The 26,217-nt window shown below is 43.8% G+C and overlaps 3 non-coding genes across 3 annotated transcripts; all 3 read right to left on the reverse strand.

Annotated features, from left to right (window-relative positions):
- Positions 1 to 13,659: 13,659 nt before the first annotated feature.
- Positions 13,660 to 13,731, reverse strand: TRNAD-GUC. Its single transcript has one exon. It is a non-coding gene; the product is annotated as a tRNA-Asp (tRNA).
- A 5,959-nt stretch (positions 13,732 to 19,690) lies between these two features.
- On the reverse strand, positions 19,691 to 19,773 carry TRNAL-AAG. The gene has a single exon. It is a non-coding gene; the product is annotated as a tRNA-Leu (tRNA).
- Positions 19,774 to 23,836: 4,063 nt separating this feature from the next.
- Positions 23,837 to 23,908, reverse strand: TRNAD-GUC. The gene has a single exon. It is a non-coding gene; the product is annotated as a tRNA-Asp (tRNA).
- Between the last annotated feature and the right edge of the window lie 2,309 nt (positions 23,909 to 26,217).

Consider the following 26,217-nt stretch of genomic DNA (forward strand, 5'->3'; position numbering starts at 1 on the left):
CCCTGATTTCAGCTTTGCCCTTTGAATCCTATGGCTGTACGGGCCCTTTGACCTGCTGCTCATGTCATAGGGACAAAAATCTTTGCTTCTAGTTCTTTAGGACTCTGACTCACCCACCTGGTAGTGATGTCGTCATTAGGCTTCATACAAGCCTCTTGCTTTCACCCCTGCATTTTTGTCAGTCATCTGGTCCCTGGCCTGGGGTGTGATGCACTGAAAAGCCCTCCACCTGTGCCTCTCCAATGCTTAGCCAAAAGCTTAGCACCATCTTAGAGAAAAACTAACCACCCTGCTCCATAGACTTCACTCTGGGATGGGCAAGGCAGCACAGGATGATCTCTGATTAGTTATTATAAGGAAGCCTTTCATTGAAATATTGGGGTTATTTGAAGATACAGTACTGTATAGATAGAGGGTTAGAAAGACTTGGGTTTCTAACTTTGGAATACTGGTTATGTGACCCTGGGCAAGTCACTTGATCTCTCAAAGCTCCAGTAAACTCTCTGAACTGAAAATTGCTGATCTCATTAATAGAGTTTTCTCACTGGGACTATCCCACATGAGTGGTTCTCAAAGTGGGATCTAGGGACCCCTAGGGGTTCCTGAGACCTTTTTTGACTTTGAAGTCAAAACTATTATCGTGATACTAAGATATTTTAATTTCAAATATAGCAAAAATACACACACATATATGTATAACATAATATGACCCATATAAAAACTTTTTAGGAGATCCTCAATAATTTTTAAGAGTACAAAGCAGTCCTGATACCAAAAGTTTGAGAACCACTATCCTGTGCCAATGAAATTACAAATATGGAGAAAAATAGACCGATTAGGTTAGTGTAAACAATTAATAGAGCAATGTTATTAGAATATTCAGCTGGGCATTAATTACAGAATAATTCTGACAGAGTAGATGTAGATAGAATTATTAAATCTCATCAGAATTTTGTAGCAAATAGCAAATGTATATTAATAGCAAATAAATAAATGATGATAATAAAATAGTAAAGTAAATGAATACATTACTTAATTATGCTCATTAGTTGTATATCTATTGTTGCAAGGAATTGAAGTAGAGAAACTCACAAAAAATTTAAAAAGAGTCACCAAATCATGTTGACATATACCTTGATACTTGGTAACTTCAGTGTGAAGGTGGGTACAAAAAGAACCATGTGAAAAAATATGTTGGAAAAAATGGTTTAAGAAAAGAAAAAAAAGTCCAAAGTTTATAAATTGCTCAGAATTCTCACAACCATAATCATGAACACATAGTTTAATAAGAGAGTTAGAAGACATCAGATATAATAAAGGAGAGAAACAAGCATTTATGAAGTACCTACTATGTGCTGGGCACTGCTAAGAGCTTTACAAATATGATCTCATTTGATCCTCACAACAACTCTGGGAGGTAGGTTCTGTTGTTATCCCCATTTTACAGTTGAGGAAATTGAGGCAAAGAGAGCTTTAGTGACTTGGATTTGGACTCAGTTCTTCCTGAGTCCAGGCCCAGGGCTGAATCCATTTTGCCACCAAGTTTGGTGATGAGTACAAAACATTTTTAAAAAGCAATTGACTATGTTAATAAACCAAAAATAATAGGCTGTCTGCCCCTCCCTACCTTTCTGGTCTTCTTACACCTATACTTCCGACGTACTCATTGAGCTAATGGTATTGGCCTCCTTGTTGTTCCACAAACAAGACTCTCTATCTCTGATCTAGGCATTTCTACTGGTTGCGCCTCTAGTCTGTAATCCTCTCCTTCCTCATCTCAGTCTCCTGCCTTCCCCGGCCTCCTTCAAGTTCCATCTAAAACCCCACCTTCTACAAGAAGTTTTTCCTAGCTCCTCTTAATGTTAGGTTAATGTTGGTCATCTCCAATTTATCTTGTACAGGGTATTACAAAAGCCTAAGTGAAGTTTTAAGCACTAATAACTTGTATATTAATAGCTGCATATATCTCATTTGCGTAGTTATTTGCATGCCATCTCCTCCATCAGACTGTGAATTCCTTGAGAGCAGGGATTGCTTTTTGCCTTTCTTTGTACAACCTCCACTCCCCCCTCCCTCATCCACCTCCCTGCACCAAGCATTGTGCCTGGCATGAGTAGGTGCTTAATAAATGCTTGTTGAAGAGATCACAAAAAAGGAAAAGGGATCCACATGTACAAAAATATTTATAGCAGCTCTTTTTGTGGTGGCCAAGAATTGGAAACTGAGGGGATGCCAATCAACTGGGGAGTGGTTGAACAAGTTGTGGTATATGAATGTAATGGAATACTATTGTTCCATAAGAAATAATGAGTAGGCAGACTTCAGAAAAACCTGGAAAGGCTTACATGAACTGATGCTGAGTGAAGTGAGCAGAACCAGGAGAACACTGTACACAGTAACAGCAATATTGTGTGATGACCAACTTTGATAGACTTAGCTCTTCTCAGCAGTGCAATGATATTTTAAGACAATTCCAAAAGACTCATGATGGAAAATGCTACCTACATCCAGAGAAAGAACTATGGAGTCTGAATGCAGATTGAAGCATACTATTTTCTCTCTTTGTTGTTTATTGTTTTTTTCTTTCTCATGTTTTTTCCCTTTTGTTCTGATTCTTTTTTCACAACATGACTAATGTGGAAATATGTTTAACGTGATTGTTCATGTATAACCTATATCAGATTGCATGACATCTTGGCGGGGAGGTGAAGGAGAGGGAAAAATTTAGAACTCAAGATCTTATAAAAGTAAATGTTGAAAACTAAAAATAAGTAAATAAAATTATTTTTAAAGAGAGAGGAAAATAAAATTTCCTGATGGCCACCCCTCCTCCACCAATGTTTGTTGATTTGATTTGACTACTACCATGAAAGTAATTTCAAAATATGTTACCTTCATTCAGTCAGATCACTGACTGGTCAGAAAAAAGGTCAAAATTAACATCATATTTGAAGAAATGAAAAAAAGCAAACTAGAGGTTATGATGTGTATGTCATGTACAATAGCACCAATTTTATATAAGCCACTAACTTAGAAAAATAGGACATACGTAAAAGTAAAGACATTTACTGATTATGAAGATTTCTTTTTTAAATTAATAATAATGAAGAAATATTGTATACTCATCTATGGGTATATGACTAAGATTGAATGTTGTAATTCAGTCATGTCTGATGCACTTGGGGTTTTCCTGGCAGACATACTGGAGTGGTTTGCCATCTCCTTTTCTAGCTCATTTTACAGATGAAGAAACTGAGTCAAACAGGGTTAGGTGACTTGCCCAGGGTCACATAGCCAGTACTCTTCTGAGGCCAGGTCTGAACTCCCAGACCAGTGCACTATCCACTGCACCACCTAGCTGCCCATAACATTTCTTAGAAAATTTTAATTGATATAATACAGCTGCCGTAATGAGAAAGCCAAGAGACTCCAGAATCCATCTCACACAGCAAACCCAACATCCTTGACAATTGGAGAGATACAGCAACCAAGGGTCTTTTAGTGTCCTTTTTTCAGATAAGTCAGGCTTACTTTAGGTGTTTGCAGGAAATAAATGGAAAGGAAGATTAATCAGATCACCACATTCATGAGAATATGGAAGAAGAAAAAAAGCACAGGTTGCCACTTCCTTCTCCTCTGCCTGATCTCCAGGCTCCAGAAAGAAGAGTAGAGGACAAAAAGGAGGGTGCTTTCTACTGCCTGCCTGCCTTCCAATAGCACCTTCCAACTTGTACTATGTATATCTCCTCCCTCATCTCCAGCTTCCATTGGGAAGAGGAGAGATGTCTTTCATTTAATGATTGACATATTCTCATCTGGTCATTCCCTACACATCCCAGTGATTTGGAATCCCTTGTAGTAATCATCCAAAACCCATTCCCCATCCCCTACCTGATTCCTTATTCCTATCTCCTCAACCCATCCAAAGTCCCAACCAAAATGCTTCCCTCCCCTTCTTCTGTGCCCTCTGGAATGCCTGCTTCATAGGCAAAAACTTGTTTTCATCTTAAATTTTTTCCTCTCCCACAACTTCCATTTCTGGCTTTCACTGAGATCTGGTTCCCTACTGATAACACAGCCTCCCTGACTGCCCTTTCCAGTACTGGCTTCACATTTGCTCATTCACCTCAGTTCACTGGTTGAAGTAAAGAAGTTGGAATACTCTTGACTCCCCATTGCCATTTCCAGGTTCACCCCTCACCATCATCACTCAGAAACCTCCCTTCATTTGAGGCCCATATAATCCACATTTTCTACCCTATCAAAATCATGACAGCTATTGTCTATAGACCTCCTGGGACACTCAGTTTCCTTTCTCAACAAATTTAGTACCCAACTCATAATCTTTCTCTCCTCCCTAACTCCTGGCTTCATGCTAGAGGACTTCAGTATATGTGTTGATACTCTCTCAGAACCCTTAACCTCCCAGTTTCTCAACCTACTCAATTCTTAATACCCATTCATCCACCCCACTTCCATCACACAGAAAAATGATCATATTTTTCATTTTGTATCTCTCAGCAAAATCCCACCTCCATGTTCAGGAACTGAAATTTCCTTACATTGTAACAAACTATTGGCTTTCCATTTCTCCCTCTTCCTATGCCAAACTCTATTCTTTGTTCAAACCATCATTTCCAGTCCCTTGACCCCTCAGTTCTCTTCTAGTCCATCCCTCTTGCATAAATCACTCTCTTCTTTTCCCCATCTTGACCCCTTAGTGAATCAGTTCAACTCTACACTGTTCTTTTCTCCTTAATCTCTGGTCTTCTTATCATATTGACAATTGTGCCTTGCCAAGCCTCAGCCTTGTTGACTCCAAAAATTTTGTCTTTCTTTGTGTCCCCAGCACTTAGTACGGTATTTGGGACAATAAATACTTATTGACTGATTTCTTACATTTATTGGAAAGTGTCCTCTAAGTGAGCAATTTTGTGATAAACTAATCACTACATACAGGGGTGGGGCAGGGGGCCTCAGAGGAAACAGCTCACATATATAAACTTGTAACTTCTATAATAAGATTCACTAGAGTATATTAGCTGTAGATATTAGAACTCCACAGATAGAAGGAGATGAAATGAAATGTTCCTTAGGTCAATGTCTTGAGTTGGTTTCCTACCAGCCCTCTGAGGTCAGAAATGTCATATTGGCCAATGGGGGAAAAGTTGTTACACCCAGGGATCCTGGGGAGAGTAGTGGCACCAGAGATATCTTTCCACTAGCTATGTGGGCAGTCCAGAGACTGGCTATTGAAGGCAGCTATTGGAGGGGGTGGGTTAAGATGGTGCTAGAAGCCATGTTAGCCACTGTTAGCACCAAAGGAATGAGTTGTGGGAAAGGTAGCAGCTTAAAACCCCCAGGTTTGAACACCATAGGAATCACTGCAACTCATCCTCCAATATAGATCACAAGCTTTTCCTTTAGATATAAAAATAACTTTCTGGGGGTTTTTGTTCCTAGAAAAAAAAGACTGGAGAGCTCATCTTTCTAATCTTTATTTAGGATGCAAATATTACAGGAACTACCTGTAGGTTACTACTGCAAACTATTTCACTTATGTCACAATTTTGGAGAGACAGGTCTTCCTAAAGGTTTAGGGATATAAGGCAAAATGATGAAATTAGAATACTCACATAGGCAAACAGAAAACAGTTCTAAATATACTAAGGAGGTGGAGGTTTTGAAAAATTTAACATTTTATTTTCCCAATTACATGTAAAAAATAATTTTAACACTCTTTCTCCAAATTTTGAGTTCAAAATTCTTTGCCTCTCTCCCCTCGCTCCCATTGAGAAGGCAGGCAATTTTATATAGGTTATACATGTGTAGTCAGGCAAAACACATTTCCATGTAAGTCATACTATGAAAAAAACATAGACAAAAATCCCCCAAGAAAAATAAAGAAAAAGTGTCTTTGACCTGCATTCAGGCTCCACTAGTTCTTTCTCTGAAATGAACAGCACCTTTCCTCATAAGTCCTTCCGAATTCTCTTGGATCATTGTATTGCTGAGAATAGCTAAGTTGTTCATTGTAGAGCATCATACAATATTGCTGTTACTGTGTACAAGTTTTTACTGGTTCTGCTCATTTCACTTAGCATCAGTTCATATAAGTCTTTCCATGTTTTTCTGAGAGCATCTTGACTATCATTTCTTATAGCACAATAGCATTCTACCACAGTCATATACAATTTGTTCAACCATTCCCTAATTGATTGACATTCCCTCAATTTCCAATTCTAAGGAGGTGTTTTATAATGGTTGTTGTTTTGGTCTCTAACCAGTTTGATCAATGCCAAGGTAACTGACTTTGAGACTTGCTTCTAGGGAAGAACCATGTTACCTTTGTTTTAAGGAGTCATAGCTTCCCCTTTGTGTCCTACCTATGCATGTGGACCTAGGTAAGATAGGGAGGGAGAAGTTTTTGTTTTGGTTTGTTTTTTTGAAGGGAAGGGAGAGTTTTTGCAATGATTCTAATGTTGAGGAGGTAGGGAAAACCTTAATTTACCAGTATAGTTAGGTATGCATGTATACAATCTCTAGCAAGCAATATCAATATTTTTACATTCATAGAGGACAGCTGACACTTGCAATTACAAAAATGTAAATAGCTGACCACTGAATGAGAATAGAAAGGAATACATGGCATCTTCACAAAAACTGACCATGTATTAGGGCAGACACATGCAGAAAAATCAAATATATCCCTTTTGGGTCTTAATTCAATAAAAATTATATTCAATAAATGGCCTTCAAAGTATAGAAAAAGTATGGCCATTTCCAACTGAAAGATTTGCAAGTTGTGAGAAGCCTGGCAAATGAGGTTTCAGGATGAATCCCCAAATCCTATATCATTGAGTTTATCACTCTGTAAAATGTGAATTCCTTGTTATCCAAGTGAATAATTTCCCACCTTTTAAAAGGTACTAAACTCTGAGTACCTCGTTTAAATCGAAGCCAATTGTGAGAATCGGTACACATCTTTAAGAATTCAAATAAAAGGAAAGGGAAGCCGTCAGAGAGAAGATCAGAGATTGGAGCAAAGAAGACAATTGTAGCACGCCTCTAAGGTACAAGGGGAGTCTTGACAAGGGAGGTCTGGAAGAGAGCAATTGGGTCTGAAGGTATCTCAGAGTGGAGGTCTCAGACTGAGATACAACCCAGGAAAAGGTCAGCTCTTTCTCTAATTTCCTTTTCCATTGTCTGTCTATTCCTAGGCAGTAGGGTGGAATCTACCATTTTGCTATCCAAATGTTTCCAGTAAACTGAATTTTTCGTTAACCACTAGGAGCCCAGGAGCTAATTAGTCATTGATAAGAAGATATTGTTAGCCAGAAAGCCCAACCTCTGCTTAAGTGTTAAGTTAGCCGCTGGTTTAAAACCAGCTAATTACCAGCTAATTAACAGAGTGCTATGATTTTTTTCTCTCTGTTTGAGAGTTTAAATATTGTATTAAATTTTAAAATCTGTTTCATTTTGTCTTTGCAGGAAACAAAAGCAAGAGCACAAAGCAAAATTAGAATCAGAGCCTGAGCAACTGCAACAACAGCTGTATCTCCAGGAGAATCAGACCAAGAGAAACGTCCATCACAGCAAGCACAGACAGCCCCAAGCTCTGTCTTCCAAGGACTCAGGCCCTGGTTGCCTGTCTGGAGGCCTGGAGCCTATTCCCAAGAAGCTCCTGGGGGTGAGCAGCAGACTTTGGAGAGCAGGCCTCCAGGGGAGGAAACACACCAAGCAAGCCACCTACCCTTCAGAGTTTGTAGTGATAGAGACTCAACCTGAAAAGGTGCTCTCTTTGGCCCCTGCACAGAAGTAGCACCAATACAATGATTTCAAGCAAGCAACAGAGACTGGAGGAAATAGAAAAACAGGATGTGTACCTGCGGGAGAGGATGAAGTACCGTTTCCACATCATTCCTGATGGGAACTGCCTTTACCGGGCTGTCAGCAAGGCAGTCTATGGACACCAGGACCAGTACCAGGAGCTTCGGGAAAAGACTGTCAACTACATGGCTAGGAACCTTGACCTCTTTAGACTCCTCATTGAGGGTGATGTGAAAGAGTTTCTCTTCAGAGCAGGACAGGATAGCACATGGGGTGGCTACCCAGAGATGCTGGCGCTGGGGCACATGCTCAATGTCAATATTCATTTAACTCTAGGAGGCAGTTTGGGGAATCCCACTATATCCACAACCATTCACTCTTTGGGTCCAGAGGGCTCCCACAGGGAAAGCATTTGGCTAAGCTGGCTCAGTTATGGGCACTATGACACTGTACTGGATTACTCCCTTCCTATACTAGAGGATGATAATTTTTTGTGTTGGGGAGACAACCTTTTCTTTCTTTTTTTGTTTTTCATTATATTTTTGTTCCTTTTTATTTTTGGTTCCAAATCTTCTTCCTCCTCCCAGCCCCTCCCCCAACCATTGAGAAGGCAAGAAATAGGATACCCATTCTACATATAAAGTCACACAAAACATTTCCTCATTAGTCATGTTCTGGAAGGAGAAAAAAGCAAGAAAATGAAAGAAAGGAAAAATTTCTCTTCAATTTGCACTCTGAGTGTATCAGTTCTCTATCTGAAAGTGAATAGCATTTTACATCAGGAATCCTTTGGAACTGTGGTGGATCACTGTAATGATCAGAGTTACTAAATCTTTCATGGTTGATTATAGTTAAAATATTGCTATTACTATGTAGATTGTTCTGGTTTTTCTCACTTCATTTTGTATCTGTTCATATAATTCTTCCCAGGTTTTTCTGAAACTGTTCCCTTCGTAATTTCTTATAGCACAATAGTATTCCATCACATTTATATACATAGCTTCTTCAGACATTCCCCAGTTGATGAGAATCCCCTCAGTTTCCAATTCTGTGCCACCACAAAGAGAGTTGCTGTAAATATTTTTGTATATATGGGTCCTTTTCCTTTTCTGGTGATCTCCTTGTGTTATAGACCTAGTAGAGGTCAAAGGCTTTGTGAAGTTTTTTAGGGCTTAGTTCCAAATAGTTCTCCAGAATACTTGGACTCCACTAACAGTCCATTAGTGTACCTATTATTTCACATCCCCTTCCAGCATTTCTCAGAGAATAGCAATTCTTGCAAACAACATGAAGCTAGAAGGAAAAAGAAGAAAATTTATTTCATTCTTGAAGTGCTAGACATTGCATCCAGTAAGGGGCTGGCTCACAGAGTCCTGAGGAGAACACACACACACACACACACACACACACACACACACAGCTTGGAGAAGAAACTCCTTAAACTCCACAAGAAAACAAATGGATAGTGATGGGGGAATAGTAGGGAATAAGAAGAATGGTGATTATGAAGAGGACAATATGGAGGATGGAATAATTGGAAACTAAATGAAGTAAATATTTAATGTATTAAATCCTGTTTGGAAAAGCAGGCAGGGTAAAATGGAGACTTATACTTTCATAAAGAATCTGATTTTGTGTGCTGCTGTGTTTATGAAAATGCTAATTTTAACTGTTTACATTCAGAATTTTAAAATGTAATTTAATTTTAAAATTGTGATCTTTTGCTCCCTTGAAAAAAATAAAACAACATCTAAACTCTAAAATAGTAAAAATAAAAGAAACAAACAAAAAATTAATGACCCCTCCTAAAATTTTGACAAAACATGGAGGAGAATGAAGAGCAGAAATTCTAGGTTTGCCTTACCTCTTTGGAAAAATCAAGTACAAGCTCTTAACCATCTGGTCCATGGGGTAGATGATGCCCAATGGTTACAGTTCACATTTTTGTGATTTGAGATATTGACCTGGATCATGATTAGGAATTAGGAATATCAAGGGTTACAGCACACTTGAAGACACCTCTGTCACAGTCACTAATTCTTAATCAAAGTCAGGGATATCTGTAGTAAGTTATCTGAGAGGTCATTAGCCTCTTGCCTTCAAGCAACCAGTGAAGATCACAAGAGGTACCCTCCAGAATGATCCCCTCAGGGTTCCCACAACCAAACCATTTTCCTCCCTGGGCATCTACTTAGTTCTCTCTCTCTCTCTCTCTCTCTCTTTCTCTCTCTCTCCTCCCACTGAGAAATTCTTGATCATCACCAAATCATTGAGGGGATCCCCTTTCATACAGGTCAATAAACATTCAGCATAAACGTGTAGTGATAGCTTCAGGTCCTTGGTGATGATAATATAGCCCCTCTGACCAAGACCACCCTTATGTTCCCCAAGCCTTTTCTGGAAAGAAGTTGTTCCAACCAACCCAAAGGAATGCAGACCTGCCAGTGGAGGGTGTCCTGAGTTGTTTACCCAGGAGAAATGGAGCCCTCTGAAGGGACAGGGAACCTAAGACCTTGGTCACTTTGGACCAGGAAGGGACTAAGGAAAGTCAGGAGATGGTCTTTTATCCAAAAGAAATACCAATTTATTAGATTAGTCTTTCTGGAAGCTAGATCCAAGAAACCACTGGATGGGAGAGTCCTTGATCTTCCTCAGGAGTCAGAGATATAATGATGAAGCTGTTGACTAAGAGAGAGTCAATGTCTCAAGTACGTATTGTTCCATTTTTCTCTGTGCTAAGTTCTGGGGATGTAAAGAAAGGCAAAAGCAGGTTCCTTGCCTTCAAAGAGCTCACAGTCTAAAGGTCTGACCCAGATGTGCCCAAAGTGGGTGATACTGCTGCCTGAAGGGCCCTGGAATGATGGAGGGGCAGTAGTAGCCTCAGATGCAATTGGGGGGCATTGAATAAAAATAAGAGGATGGTGGAAGCATAAGGAAAGAAGAGAAGAAAATTTTGAAAAACCATTGGTACATGTTTCATCTGTTGTGTAACAGAGTTAAAATCAGCGATTACATTATTTTCCAAATGAACACACAAAATCCAAGTTATTACCAATCAGTGGTCAAATCCCATGACAGATCTTAACAAGCATGTGTTGGCAGGCATTTTGGGGAAATCCAGCATACATCAGCAGGAATATGTGTGTGTGTGTGTGTGTGTGTGTGTGTGTGTGTGTGTAATGACTTGTTTGCAATACCATACTATATGGCTACATGATGCAATATTGTGTCATCAAAATTTCAATCCGGAAAAAACCCACAAATTTACAATAAATTATTAAATTTAAGGTGTGTCATTTCAAAAAGATATTTTATATTTTTTGAAATGACACAAATAAAAAAACCATTAAAGGGTTAAAGAAAATAGATTTCCAGGGTGCACAAAGTAAATTTTTTTAAAGGGGGGGCGATAGGCCAAATAAATTTGGGAACCTGTGGTCTGACCATATTACAGGCCACTGCCTCCCTCCCCCCAATACTCAACAAACTCCAGTGGTTGTTTTTTCCTCTAGGATTAAACACAAAATCCTCTGTTAGGCATTTAAAGTCCTTCTTAATCTAGCTATTCTCACTTTTCCAGTCTCCTACAAATTACTCTCAGCCAGGTACTCTTCAATTTAGAGGCACTGTCCTCCTTGATGTTCCACAAATAAAACACTCCATCTCTCACCTTGGGTATTTTCCCTGGCTGTCTCCCACACTAGAAATGATTTTCTTCCTCATCTCTGCCTCCTGGCTTCCTTTTAATCAAAACTAAAATTCCATCTTCTGCAGGAAGCCTTTCTCAACCCCTCCTAAAATCTTGTGCCTTCTGTCTTTTAATTATTTCCAACATACCATGTATATAGCTTGTGTGTACATATTTGTATATTTATTGTTTTCCCTTTAGATTGTGAGCTTTTTGGGAACAGTTATTGTCTTTTGTCTCTTTCTGTATCCCCAGCCCTCAGCATAGTACACGGCACATAGAAATTGCTTAATAACGTTTATTCATTAACTGACTGATTAATGGGGGAGAAAATATGTGAACAACCATGTAACTACAAGCTTTGTATTGTGTAGTTGGGAAGTCATCTCAGAGGGAAGACATAGCAATGGAGCTGACCAGAAAGTACCTTTTGCAAAAGGTACCATTTGCACCAAGTCTTGAAGGAAATCGGAGAAGCGAGGTGATGAGGAGGAGGGAGAGAGTTCTGGGCATGAGGGCAAGCCAATGTAAGGGTTGTTTTGAGGATCAAATGAAATAGTATTTGTAAAGTACTTAGCACAGTGCTTAGCATAAAATAGGCATCGAATTAAATGCTAACTGATATTACTAGAAGATCTACCCAATGGTGGCATGTCTGAAACTTCTTTCAGAACAGCTAACAATCTCCAGATATAGGACTGATCCAAAGTCAGGAGTTCTAAGCAGTGCAGAAGATGACTTGATTTTGTTCAGCCCACTTTCTCCCTCCAGTCAATAGTCTGAGAGTCGGCAATGGAGCCCTGATGTGATACTAGACTCACACTTCCACTAAGTCCAATACAGAAGCTCCCCTAAGAAATCATCCCAGGCCACACCTTCTTTATCGCCACCAGCAGTACCCAGAGCAGAAAATCTTCCCGGGCAGGCCTGCCCAAACTTCCCATCTTGCCCACTTCTGATAGCCCCGAAGGCACCCCTTGGTGCCTTCCGAAGAAGCTATGATGAGATTGTCCCCCCCACCTTAGCCTCTGCCTACATTCTGTTTCTCCTGAAGGAGACAGCCTAAACTCCCTGAAGGCAAGAAACCGGGCCGTTTTCTCAGGTGCCAGCCCCTTTCACTGGATATAGGGTACAGTGTGTGTGTGTGCGCGCGTGTGTATGGGCCTACACACATATTCATAATATATACATATGCAGTATATATGTATATATAATATTATATGAGTGTATAGATACTGTCCTTGTCTTGCCGCATAGCCCTTCGAAGGTGAACCCTTTTCTACATTGACCACCTTTCAGGCAGGCGGTTGCGAGTTCTGAGGAATTGTCTAACTGTGTCTTGGCCTGGTGAAGGCTGAGCTGGAGGAGCCTGGGCCCTGGCTGGTGAGGATGTTAAGGACTACCAAGCCTGGTGGAGTGTGGAATTGCTACCTGAGGGAAAGAAGCAGCAGGTACTCGAAGGCAAACAAACAAAAGATGCTCCTTCGCTGAAAATCGAACCTAGGTCCTGGCTATGAAAACGCCAGAGTTTAACTCTTAAACCACCTTTGAGCCCCCAAATCACCGTGAACTCAGCAATCACAGCCGCCCTGTCTCGATCAATAAACCCCTCCATATAAATTATCCTTCGTCTGCCCATGCATACAACACACTCGATTCCACCTCGCTCAGCTTCGCCTCTGCGCGGTCATAAGTACCGTAATCACTCTCTCCTGGTCACTCCTAACTTCCACACAAAGTCGTCAGTCCCCTTCTTGTCCTTAGGCTCGGGATCTGTCCAGTCTTCGCAGGGACTAAAGTCTTCCGGGCAGTCAACGGCTGAGGCTGGAAGCTCACGCGGGTCCCCTTGCTGCCCAGGCTGCCCCAGAGCAGAGGTCCGGCCTCCCAATTGGTGGGCACCGCACAAGCACCTCGAGGCATCCTGTCGTTTGCCCTGGCTTCCAGTTCCCTCTGTGATTGGATGGCTCCAGAGCTGAGGTGTCTCTTTTCTGTGGCTCCCAAAGAGCCTGCAGGCAGAAACTGAGCATCCTCAGGGCCTCTGTGTTAGGGCGGCCCACCTGAAGGAATTGCGTGTGGCTGCCAGATGCAAAACAAGAAGAGAAAACGAAAAGCCAGCAAGGAATAAAGCATATCGAGTCGTGCTCCTCGTCGGGGAATCGAACCCCGGTCTTCCGCGTGACAGGCGGAGATACTCACCACTATACTAACGAGGACGCATGTGCGTCACGGTCTTACTCGCTATGTAACATTTATGTAGGCCATCTAGCCCAGTAGGCGAAACTTCTGTAAATTACAGTCTATCTTTGCTCAGATTCTACACTAGTCCCTTTGCACCTTCTTCCTCCCTTCCTCCTTTCTCTGCTGACACATCCAGGGGAAACAAACGCCATTCCACTCAAAGCCCCATCACGCCCAGACCCTCCTCCACCCTTAATGCTCTCGGTCACCATCAGGGCCAGGCCGCCAGTCTTCTGCCAAGATTCACCTCTCCCCTAAGGGAACTCTCGCCCCTCCCACCCTGGCACCCTCGCCACGGGTCGCCTCTGCAACTTCGTCTCCATTCCCTACCCTTACACTGCCGCCAGCCCTGTTTCCCGGCAGAGATTATCTGTGGGACTCTTTTCAGCACACTGCTACTCAGCGGCCTGAAGTTCCCTCACCTGTCAAATCAAGGGCATAACACGTGACGCTATGGCTCCCTCCAGCCCCAAAACTAGGAGCCCAGCTTCCGAACGCCGTCTGACCGTAGGTAAGCCATTTAAGTTTTCCGTTCTCCCGGACAGCTCCTTCAGGGTATCAAGTTGGACGACAGTTGCCAATCAGTCTTAGTAGAAGGAACTTCTCGCCTGGGTCCCCAGTAGAATGATGAGGCCACCAAAGGTTCTTGGGTCAAGGGCAACAACATTGACCCTATGACCTGGAAGTCTGCAACCCCACAGTGGGAACTTTTCTCAAGCAGCTCTTACTATGCCCGGGGCACTGAGCTAGGTGTTGGGAATACAAAGACAAATCCAAGCCCAGTCCTGGCCTTCAAGGACTTTTCAAGAGGGGTACTGGTGGTAGTGGTGGTGGTGAAGGATATGCGGGCAGAGATTCAACCTGCAAACAGATATATAGCTATGGGAGGATTTGAAGAAGGGAAAAGCAGTAACAGCTAGGGCAGATGTCGTTCAAGGGTCGCCATAGGAGGTGGCACAGATTCTGGGAATTCCAAGGGGTAAAGAAAAAAGATTTTCCCTGCTGAATCCACAAATATTGGTCCTGAGGTGACTAACACTTTTCCTCATCTGTTTGGAGCAGTTTATATTTGGCCTTTCTTCTTCAGAAAAGTTCCGGTTCAGGGGCAGCTAGGTGGCTCAGTGGATAGAGCACCGGACCTGACTTCAAATGCGGCCTCAGATCAAACACTTGACACTTACTAGCTGTGTGACTGTGGGTAAATCACTTAACCCCAATTGCCTTTAAAGAAAAAAAGTTTCCGTTCCTGTCCTTAGACCAGATATCTGTTAGAGAATGGCTCTTGAAGTCCTAAACTTTGTCAGTACCTCCCCTCCCCGACTCCATATGCCCTACATCACCCGGGGAGGGTGATAGGGGATGCTAATATTTGTCCCAACCTTCAGTTTCTCTCCTTATTTTATCCTCCTTGATTTGTTTCAGGGCAAGGGTTACAAATGCTATGTAGCATTTGTATTTATAGCAGCTCTTTTTGTGGTGGCAAAGAATTGGAAATTGAGAGGATGCCCATCAATTGGGGAATGACTGAACAAGTTGTGGTATATGAATGTAATGGAATACTATTGTGCTATAAGAAATGATGAACAGACTAACTTCAGAAAAACCTGGAAAGATTTGCATGGTCTGATGCTGAATGAAATGAGCAGAACCAGGAGAATATTGTACACAGAAACAGCCACCTTGTACTATGACTAATATTGATAGACTTAACCCTTCTCAGCAATACAAGAATCTAAGACATCTCCAAAGGCCTCATGATGGAAAATGCTATCCTCATCTAAAGAAAGAACTATGGAGTTTTAATGCAGATGCAAGCATATTATTTGCTATTTTTTTTTCTTCTGTTGTGTTTTGTTTCCTCTTTCTGGTGATCCTCCTATTGGTTCTAATTCTTACTTACAACATCACTAATGTGAAAATATGATTAATAGGAATGTACATGTATAGCCTATATCAGATTGCATGCTGTCTTGGGAAGGCAGGTGGGGAGGGAGAGGGAGAAAAATTTAAAACTCAAAAGCTTATGGAAGTGATTGTTAATAATTCAAAATAAATTAATTTAAAAAAGAAAAAAATTCTTCACCTAGCCACAGCTGCAAAAAGTACCTGATTCCTATTCCTTTCTATCCTATTTTTTAAAATAATGTTTCCTTCCTCAATGTTGGCTATCCATTCTGAGATAATTGCATTATAAAGTGTAAGATGTTGGTTACCAACAAGATCATTGAGTAAGAGAGGAACATGGTCACAATGGTGCTCTTGGAAAAAAAATATTTGAAAAGGTGTGTCAAGAATTATTTGAAGAAGAAGGGAGGGACTGGAAGCCCAGAGACCAATTTAGGAAATTGTTCCCATTATCCAAGATCACCTAAAGAAGGTCTGTGACCTTAGAATGGGGGGGGGGGAGATGAATGTCAAGAAAGATGTGGAAGATGTGGATTTCGAAACTGAGTGAATGTGGTTTGAGAGGAAGAGAGGAGGGTGGAGTATGGATGGTGAGGTGGAGGATAGGAAACAGGGTGACTGGTAAGATGGCTGTGTCCTTCATAGAATTACAAAATTTTCTCTTCCTACACCCAGTGGGAAGGTGGCAGGGGTTGGGAGAGGAGAGAAGAACTTCATTTTGTACTTGTTTAATTTGAGATGCAATGGTTTTGTTTTGTAGGAACTGAAGAGTGATATTGGTCTCCATGTATACACATCTCAGTAATTTGCCAAGAAGTGGTAGTAATTGAAACCAGGGGAAGAACTGAAGAGATCAGAGAGAGGATGGGGTGTGAATGTCTGCAGAGTTGGAAGACCAGAAGGTCCAGAAATGGATATCCTGGAAGGACCCTCATAGTGAGTAGATCTGGATCATGGGGTCTCCTGAGGCAATAGAGGTGAAGGAACAGCCCCAGAAAAAGTCAGAAAAGCTGGAGAGAGAGCCAGGTTAGGGAAGATGATGGAGAAAAGAATATCCAAGAGGAGGGATTGCATTGTCCAAAACTGAAGAAAGGTTCAGAAGCATGAGGGAATGGAATCTCTTTTTCCCCAATTCTCACTAACCTGGGTGGGGGCAGTTTCAGTTGAGGGATCAGAGGAGAAGGCATATTAAGAAGAGTTGGAGGTGAGTGGGAGGAGAGAAAGTTGTGGCTAGTCACCTGAAGGGCTTTTCCTAGGAGATTCCTGTACAAGTGAGAATTCGGGAGCATGACAGAGAATGGATAGCTTCTACTGAGCTCTTCTTGCTAAGGAGGTCTTTTTTAGTCTGTCCCTGTAGGACCTGGTCTGTCTGTGTCTGTCCAGGAGAGAGACAACGGAGTAATGTCAGACAACCACCTTTTCCCAATCCCCTATCACCAACGTGGTGGTGCACCCTAATAGGAGCCACCACAATTGAATACCAGAGCCTCCCTCCAAAGGCTAATTGGGTCGGGGATCCGGGATGAGGTTGGTTTCCATATTGGAAGTTGGAAAGAACCAGGATCCTAGAGTTAAGGCTAGAACAGGCTCCTCGTTTAGTCTACCCCACTCATTTGACAGATATGTCCCGTAAAAATGTGAGAGGAGGAGGTGAATCCTGGCAGAAGAATTAAGCGTCGCTAGTTCCTGAGGATGAGCATGAAACAGTGGTAAGTGGAAGTAGGACATCGATATTCTTAGAATTGAGTTTTTCCTTTGTATTTGACAATGAAGGGGTGAAGAATGGAGGAAGAAGGACCAAACGAATGGAGGAAGAGGGTGTGTAAAATAAAGACGGGACTTGGCGAGGGCATTTCTCTTGCTCAAGGTGGGGTGCGAAAGAGGTGTGGTGAGAGTAAGGAGTCGCTTTGTCCCGAGTTCTCCTTTGTGTTGGCTTATCCCCACATGCTAAGTGGAAAATCGGGGCTCCGTTTTCCTACTGGGAGCACAGGCCTTTAAAAAATTTTTTTCTTGTCTGCTTGCTGTTTGCTTTTCTTCGTGTTTAGCAGCTGGGAGCCGTACAGAGTTCCTTCACTCCCGGTGGCCTAAGTGATGGTGTCGCCCCAGCCCACAAGAACGCAGGAAAGGCAAGGAAGGGGTCTCTTGAGCCTACTTGGCTCTTGCCTACCAGGACTTCGGAGGCCACAGAACTGAGAAGCAGATGGTCTTGGGCCATCGAACAGGCAGGGAGGGAAGAGGATGGTGGTGCAAGTGGAGTGGGTCACTGTCCGCCCTGAGTCGGACGCTCAGTGTCCTCCCGCCTAGCCGTGGGGGCTCTGGTGCCCCAGACAGTGTGGGCAGTGAGGGGGCGCTCTTAGGCTTAATGCTGCAGCTGCTCAAGCATTATCGCTGGCAAGGCACTCCTCCTGAGGTACAAAGTACTGTCGACTCTTCAGGAGCCTCGATGGTAGGAGAAGGATGTGGAGGAAGGTGTGTGGGAGTTGAGAGCACACGGAGAAGACTGGTGGGGGAGTACGTGTGGGCAAGAGAGGGCCCTCTGACCTAGGTGTGAGGTATTCAGAATACGTGACTTGGCCTGAAGGGTCAGGATTGCAGGAGGGGCTGAACCAAGAAGATAGAATATGTGTGGGTTGTGAAGGTTCCAGAGGCTGGGGAAGGAAGGCAAAGGGCGATTGGTGTAGTGGGGCTTTTTACACTAAGTAGGAGACCCTAGTAAGGGGGTGAAGTCAGCACTTTGTAGTCCGTGGTGGTCTAGTGGTTAGGATTCGGCGCTTTCACCGCCGCGGCCGGTTCGATTCCCAGTCAGGGAAGAAGCTCTTTTGCTTGGCCTGCTTTACCTCTTCCTCTGGACATTCCCACAACTCACAATCTCCCTCTCCACTAACCCATTGAAATACATGCAACCTCCCCAACCTCGGACCAGACCATTTCACATCGCCTGTCCCTAGGAAAAACAATATTCAAAGCATTCTGCAAAACCTGTACCCTCCTTCCGGTAAAGTGCTCAAGGCCGAAAAGGGTCCAAGTTCTATTGTCCCTTAATACAGGCTTGCAAGGCTGCTACGCGCCATCTGTCTCAAATCTCTTTCAGGGACACCCTTTCCATTTTCGCCGAGAAAATTCCCTACCCCGATGTCTCTGTTCCTATTGGTTCTACATACCCTAAGAAACTCAAAGCCAGGAAGCTCTTCTGCTCACATAAACACCAAAATCTTACTGCAATCTGCTGCGAGTCGGTGAAGGATGATCCAGACGTGGTGGAAACAACGATGGAACCCCAAGACGTATGTTGAGTTCGTGAATCTCGGAACAGATAGGTGGTCTAAGGAGGGATTCCGAATGGCCCTCGACCTAAACCGCCACTAGGAGGAATCAGGAGAAAGAAGGCAAGAAGAATGGTATGAACGGATCCAGAGTGAGTTCAGCAGAACCAGAGAATGAGAAGAACCCGAAAAGGAAGCGAAAGGCTCTTGTCGTTCATTTTAAGGCTTAGTCTTAACTTCTAGAAAACCAAAGTAAGGGGCAGGACACAACCAACGCACCTGCCCCCACCCTAGCTCGGACTTGCACAAAAGAAGTCAAAAAATGAAAGAAGCTATGGAGGAAAGGTGTTTGTGCTGAGAGGAGGGGAGGGAGATACGACTGCTAACTGTTAGCAGGTTGAGTCCCTCCCCTGGAGTACCCTGGGGGTTTGAGAATGACAGATGTGCTGGGAAAGTTCGCATCCAGCCTGCAGCAGCCTTTCTCTTCTCTGCCATTGCACCACTCCCCAAAATGCCTTTGCCGGTGGTTTGGGAACCACCAGAAAACGGTGGTTCCTGAGCTTTGCAGGGTGGTGAGGTGGGAGTGTTTCCCAGCAGAGTGGAAGGAAAAAAGGGCCAGAAGGAGAAGGGGGAAGGGTAACGATGTAACAAGATGGAATCCTAGTAGCCAAATTTGGATTGGCATGAGCTTCTAGATGTGTTGTGTTGTTGTGGTCCAACCTTCACTAGAAGGAGCGAGTTGAGCGAGGGAAGATAAAAAGGATTGTGTCAGAAGTGGGATTCGAACCCACGCCTCCAGGGGAGACTGCGACCTTAACGCAGCGCCTTAGACCGCTCGGCCATCCTGACCGCGACAAGCAGTTTTGCACCCTGATCCCTATTGCACTCACCTCAAACCTACTCTACTGACCTCTTAAAACTTAAAGCAGCTGCTTCCTCTCGCTGGGTCCCCATAACCCTAATTGGTCTCCTACTTTCAGGTTGCCTCACCACAGGCCGACGTCCTCCAGACCGACCCTTCAGTACACTCCCGCAGCCTCGGGGTGAAAGCCAACGGGCGGGAACACACGCCCCCAAATCTGGCGGGTCTGTTTCCACACAGTTCTCCTGCTGACAGCGTCTGTCTGTCTGTCTATCTGTCACTCCGACTGGACCCGTGGGCACCCATTTCCACACTCAGCCTCCAAGTCTCTGAGGAGCAGACATCTTCCTAGGGCAGGCCAGAGTAGAACCTTCCTTATGAAGCCAGTCCATTCCAATATCAGGAGCTCTACAAGTCAGTTCAGAAACACTCTGTCCTGCTCCAATCGAGAAGGGCTGGCACCTGGAGGCTCAGCCTCAGAGAACTCGAGCAAATTACCCAATGGCCTGCCTTCAGGGCCATTAGGCTCTCTTCAGGGAGAAAGTGGGCATAGACACAAGCCAAGGAGAAGAGCAAACCCAGCAGAGGCTCTGGGTTCAGGCACCAGGCTGGACACCCCCATTTGGCACCAGGGGCCATTAGAAGGGGGCAGGCCTGGAAGGAAAGACTTTCTGGTCAGGGTGATGCCTGCAATAAAGGAGACCTGGGCCACATGGGCAGGTTTTGGAGTGGCAGAGGTTTGCAGGAGGGATGCTTTGGGCTGCAGTGGCAGTGGGAGAATCCCTTCCAAGGTACAGAGGCTGCAATGATTGGTGGAAATAGGGAGGCTGGGTCTGTCTGTCACCAAAACTGTTATCAGATTTTCTAGGAGGGATGGCTAAAGTGAGGAGAATCAAATGGACACTCAGATCTGGCTGGAGCTGCTCTTGTCCCAGAAATGCAGGCTGACTAGGAGGAAGTGTTAGGAAGGCCAACACTCCCAGTCCCTCAAGTGAACAGAATTTGTCCACTCCTGGCCCTCACCACTGGGGATCTTGGGAAGGTAGTCCTCAGCCTTGCTAAGGGGCTCAAGAGTCACCTTGAGTGGTGGTTGACTAGGCCTAGGCAGAAGGGGAAGCACCATACAAAAGGAAATGCAGGATCTGCCTCATCTCTCTATCTTCATTCATTCACTCACTCATTCCTTCTTTCATTCACTTCTGAATGGACTCAGGAGACTCAAGGTTCCAGGTCTTTAATATAGTTTCCCAGCCTCCTGTGGAACTTGACTTTTCCAGAGGCTGGACAGGGCCTACTGCAAGCAATTGTCCTAAAGATCAAAAATTGGGTTCAGTTGAATCAAGGCTGTGCCCTTGCTGAATATCATTCCTGGCTTGAATAGCCTTCCTATCTTAGGGCTAAATAACCCTTTTGCCAATTGATACACGGACCAAGATTCTCATTTCACCAGAAACCACAAACCAGTTTGGTGGTACCAACCCTCCTGAGCTAGACTATACAAATACAATATTAACCCATCCCTAACCTTAACCCTAACCCTTTCCTCACCCCAGACCTCCATCAGCAGCAGCACTCAGTGAACTCTTTTTTCTTCTAACTCAATTTGCCCACTAATCCTTCACTTCATGAGAATCCAATAGTCTACCTCCTCACAGGCTTAACATAGGTTACACTCTAAGCCAGCAGCACACTCCATTCTTTCCTCTACCTTGGATCACAGATTCCACTATGGCTCAGGCCATGGGACACTCCCAATGGGGAGTTTCTACCACTTTCTAGCAATTCCCTGGTTGCTAGTGCTCCTTAATTCCTCAAATGTCTCTCTGCAGTTTGAATCCCTAACCCCTCTCCAAGCAGAACCTCACAGAGAGTTTGAGGCAGAAACACTTCAGACTCAACAAACTAACAAAAAGGGGAAAGGAATAAGAAGCATGAATGATCACAAAGGAGGGCAATTTAGAGGAGGAAATAGTTGAAAGGGAAATGGGCTGAATATTGAATTATGAAATTCTTTTTGAAAAAGCAGGCTGTATGAAATGGAGAGTCATGCTTTCATATATAATCCTACTTTTGTATGTTGCTGTGTATGTGAAGTTGATAATATTTTATTGTTTACATTCAGAATTTAAAATGAAGTTTAATTTTTAGAAGTGATCTTTTCCTCCTCTGAGAAAAAGAAATAAATATAACATTTAAACTGAAAAGATAGCAAAAACAAAAGAAACAAACAAACAAATTTAACAAAACCCCACCTCCCAAGTTGTGACCAAAGATGAAAGAAAGTGAAGACTAGAAATTTTTCGTTTTGCCTCCCCTCTTGGGAAGGACCATGTCTGAGATCTCAATCATAAGGTCCATGGCATAGGTGATACCCAATAGTGGTATTTCACAGTTGGTCTTCTAATGTGAGATATTGACCTTGACTGGGATTAGCACCAAGAATATCAGAGTTACAGCAAAAATGCTGCAACTTCTGTCACAGTCACTGATATTTAACCAGAGATAGAGTTATTTGTAGTAAGGTAGCTAATAGGCCATTAGTTTCTTGCCAGCAAACAACCTGTCCCAGTGCCAAGGAAAATCACTCTACAATGACCCCCTCAGGGTTCCCACCTACCAGAGCATTCTCCTCCCTGAGCATTTATTTACAAAAAAAATGATATCTCTCTGTTCTATTGGAGGGCTTTTGTGAAATGATACGTACAACCTTCTTTCCCTCGGGTTGTATGAGCACTCTCCTTCACCTTCACTGAGGAACTCGATATTACCATCAAATTATCAAGGGGATCTCCTTTCTTCCAAGACCATAAATATTTTGCATAGACAAGTAGTGACAGCTTAGTGAACTTTCCTCAATAGGGAAGTGAAGGAAAAAACATTTATTAAGCGCTTATTATGTATGTGAATAATTCTGTGCACTGTGGTAAGCACTTTACAACTTTTATCTTCTTTTACGTGCACGACAACTCTTGGAGGTAGTTATTATTATCACCATTTTACAGATAAGAAAGTTGGGGCAACGACTTGCACAGGGTCGCACAGCTAGTAAGTGTCTGAGGTTGGATTTGGATTCAGGTCTGCATGACTCTAGGTCCGGCGCTAGATCCCTTTTGCAACCTGGATAAAAGAAAAAGGAGAGTAAAAGGATAAAGAAAAGAGATGCACTAATGAAAAAAGGAGTGGAAACTTGCTATGTCATAGAGTTGGGATGTGGAAGAAAAGTATACAGACGCGGAAGAAGGGTGGGGGTGGGGGAAAGGAGTCGTTGTGAGAGAAACCTTATTCGGATCTGAAAGAGGCAAAGGAGGTTTGAGTATACACACGGAGTTTGATGCAGACCCAAGAGGGAAACAGTTGAGGATGGAGTAGGGCTAAGAAGGAAGATTATGCTGTGGAGGGAATAGCAAAAGCAGTAAAAACTTCCCGTTCCTGTGGCAGGTATTAAGGGGATAGGAGGTGGGAGGAGAGGAGAACTCTAAGAGCAAAGGACTAAATTCAACAGCCTACCCCTATCTACACTCCATGTCCCCTTCACTCAGCCTCCCCTCTGCACACCCGCAAGTCCCTGACAGCAGCCTTTCCCGTTCACCCCCAACTTCCACACAGTCCTCAATCACCACCTGTCTCGCCCCTAGGCTCCAGATCTCTCGGCCTTTCTGAAAGAAGCTTGCCCTCTAAGGGAGCGATGTCTTAGAAGCAGCCGCGAGGGCTGAGGCTGGAAGCCCAAGAGGGTCACTTTGCTGCCTAGACTGACCCAGAACAGAGGTCTAGCCTCTCAGTTGGGCAACGACCCGCACAAGCACTTCGAACACTTCGAGCCACCCTGTCCTTTGACCTGTTCCCTCGGTGCCGATTGGATGACCCCAGAGCTGCGGCTTCTCTTTCTTGGGGCTCCAGAAGTGCCTGTAGTCAGAAGTCGAGCATCTTCAGGGCCTCTGCGTTGGGGCGCCCCGCCACTGGAGCCACGTGGAGGAATTGCGTGTGGCTCCCACATGCAAAACAAGAAGAGAAAAAGGAAAGCCAGCAAGGAGCAAAACGAATCCCATCGTTCTCCTCGTCGGGGAATCGAACCCCGGCCTTCCGCGTGACAGGCGGAGATACTCACCACTATACTAACGAGGACTCACGTGTGACACTATCTTACGCTATGTAACTTTTATGTAGGCCATCTAGTCCAGTAGGTGAAACTTCTCCCGTAAATTCCATTCTATCTTTGCTCAGATTCTACACCAGCCCCTTTGCACCTTCTTCCTCCCTTCCTCCTTTCTCTGCTGACACATCCAGGGGAAACAAACGCCATTCCACTCAAAGCCCCATCACGCCCAGACCCTCCTCCACCACCACCTCCTCCACCCTTAATGCTCTCAGTCACCATCAGGGCCAGGCCTCCAGTCTTCTGCCAAGATTCACCTCTCCCCTAAGGGAACTCTTGCTCCTCCCACCCTGGCACCCTCGCCACGGGTCGCCTCTGCAACTTCGTCCCCATTCCCTACCCTTACACTGCCAGCAGCCCTGTTTCCTGGCAGAGAAGATTATCTGTGGGACTCTTCAGCACACTGCTACTCAGAGGCCTGAAGTTCCCTCACCTGTCAAATCAGGGGCTTACATAACGCGTGAGGCCTAAGGCTCGCTTCAACCCCCAAACTAGGAGCCTGGCTTCCGAATGCTGTCTGATCGTAGGTAAGCCATTTAAGTTTTCCCTTCTCCCGGACAACTCCTTCAGGGTATCAAGTTGGACGACAGTTGCCAATCAGTCTTAGTAGAAGGAACTTCTCACCTGGGTCTCCAGTATAATGATGAGGCCACCAAAGGTTCTTGGGTCAAGAACAACATCCACCCTATTACCTGAAAGTCTGCAACCCCATAGTAGGAGCATTTCTCAAGCAGCTCTTACTATGCCCGGGGCACTGAGCTAGGCGATGGGAATACAAAGACAACAAGCTCAGTCCTGGCCTTAAAGGACTTTTCAAGAGGAGTAGTGGTGGTGGTGGTGGTGAAGGGTATGCTGGCAGAGATTCAACATTCAAACAGATACATAGCTATGGGAGGATTTGAAGAAGGGAAGAGCAGTAACAGCTAGGGGAGATGTGGTTCAAGCATCGCCATAGAATGTGGCACAGGAATTCAGCCTTGATGGGACTGTAAGAGGTAGGGGAAGAAAAAAAAAGATCCTTTGGCCATATATGAATGTCTGCCCTGAGAGGACTAAGATATTTCGTGATCTGTTTGGAGCAGTTTAGATTTGGCCTTTCTTCTTAGGAAAAGTTCTGGTTCCTGTCCTTGGACCAGGTATCTGTTAGAGTATGGCTGTAGAAGTCCTGAACTTTTTCAGTTCCTCCCCTCCTCCTCCCACATCCTGGACTTCACACTGGGAGGTTGGGGAAGGGATGATAGGTGATGCTAATATTTGTCCCAACCTGCAGTTTCCCTCTTTATTCTATCCTCCTTGATTTATTTCAATGGCAAAAGTTACAAACGTTATGCAGTCATTTCTGTCTCTTTGAGCTTCTATTGGTGTTGTCCTCTCTCACTTTTATTTGGATAAGAAGTCTTCATCTAGCCACAGCTGTGAAAAGCACCTGATTCCTATTCCTTTCTCTTCTATTTTTTAAAATAACATTTCCTTCTTCAACGTTGGGTATCCATTCTGAGATAATTGCATTATGAAGTGTAAGATGTTGGTTATCAGCAAGGTCCTTGAATAAGGGAGTGACATTGTCACCTTGGTGCTATTGGGAGAAAATTTTGGCAAGTTACATGAATAATTGATTGGAGAGGAAAGGAGGGACTGGAAGCCCAGAGACCAATTGGGAAACTTCCATTGATCTGAAAGAGTGTGTATGAGCACCTAAAGTAAGTCTGTGACCATTGGAGCTGAGAGGAGAGGATGAGTGTGAAGGAAGGTGTGGAAGTGAAGAGACCAAGACTTGGAAACTTCCGGGATGTGTTTTGAGAGGAAGAGGGAAGGGTGGAGTATGGATTGTGAGGAGGGGGGGAAGAAGCAAGGTGACTGGGAAGATGGCTGTGTCCTTCATAGAATTACAAAATTTCCTCTTTCCCAAAGCCTTACACCCAGTGGGAAGGTGGCAGGGGTTGGTAGAGGAGAGAGGAGCCTCATTTTTTGCTTGTTTAATTTGAGATGCAATGCACTCTTGAGGAACTCAAGAGTGATATTGGTCTCCATTTAAACACATCTCAGTAATTTACCAAGAAGCAGTAGTAACTGAAACTGGGGGAAGAACTGCAGAGATCAGAGAGAGGATGGGGTGTGAATGTCTGCAGAGTTGGAAGACCAGAAGGTCCAGAAATGGATATCCTGGAAGAACATCCATAGTGAGTGGATCTGGATCATGGGGTCTCCTGAGGCAAAAGAGGGGAAGGAACAGCCCTAGAGAAAGTTGGAAAAGCTGGAGAAAGAACCAGATTAGGGA

Source organism: Vombatus ursinus, unplaced genomic scaffold (assembly GCF_900497805.2).
Source record: "Vombatus ursinus unplaced genomic scaffold, bare-nosed wombat genome assembly UNPS02010639.1, whole genome shotgun sequence".
Taxonomy (NCBI): domain Eukaryota; kingdom Metazoa; phylum Chordata; class Mammalia; order Diprotodontia; family Vombatidae; genus Vombatus; species Vombatus ursinus.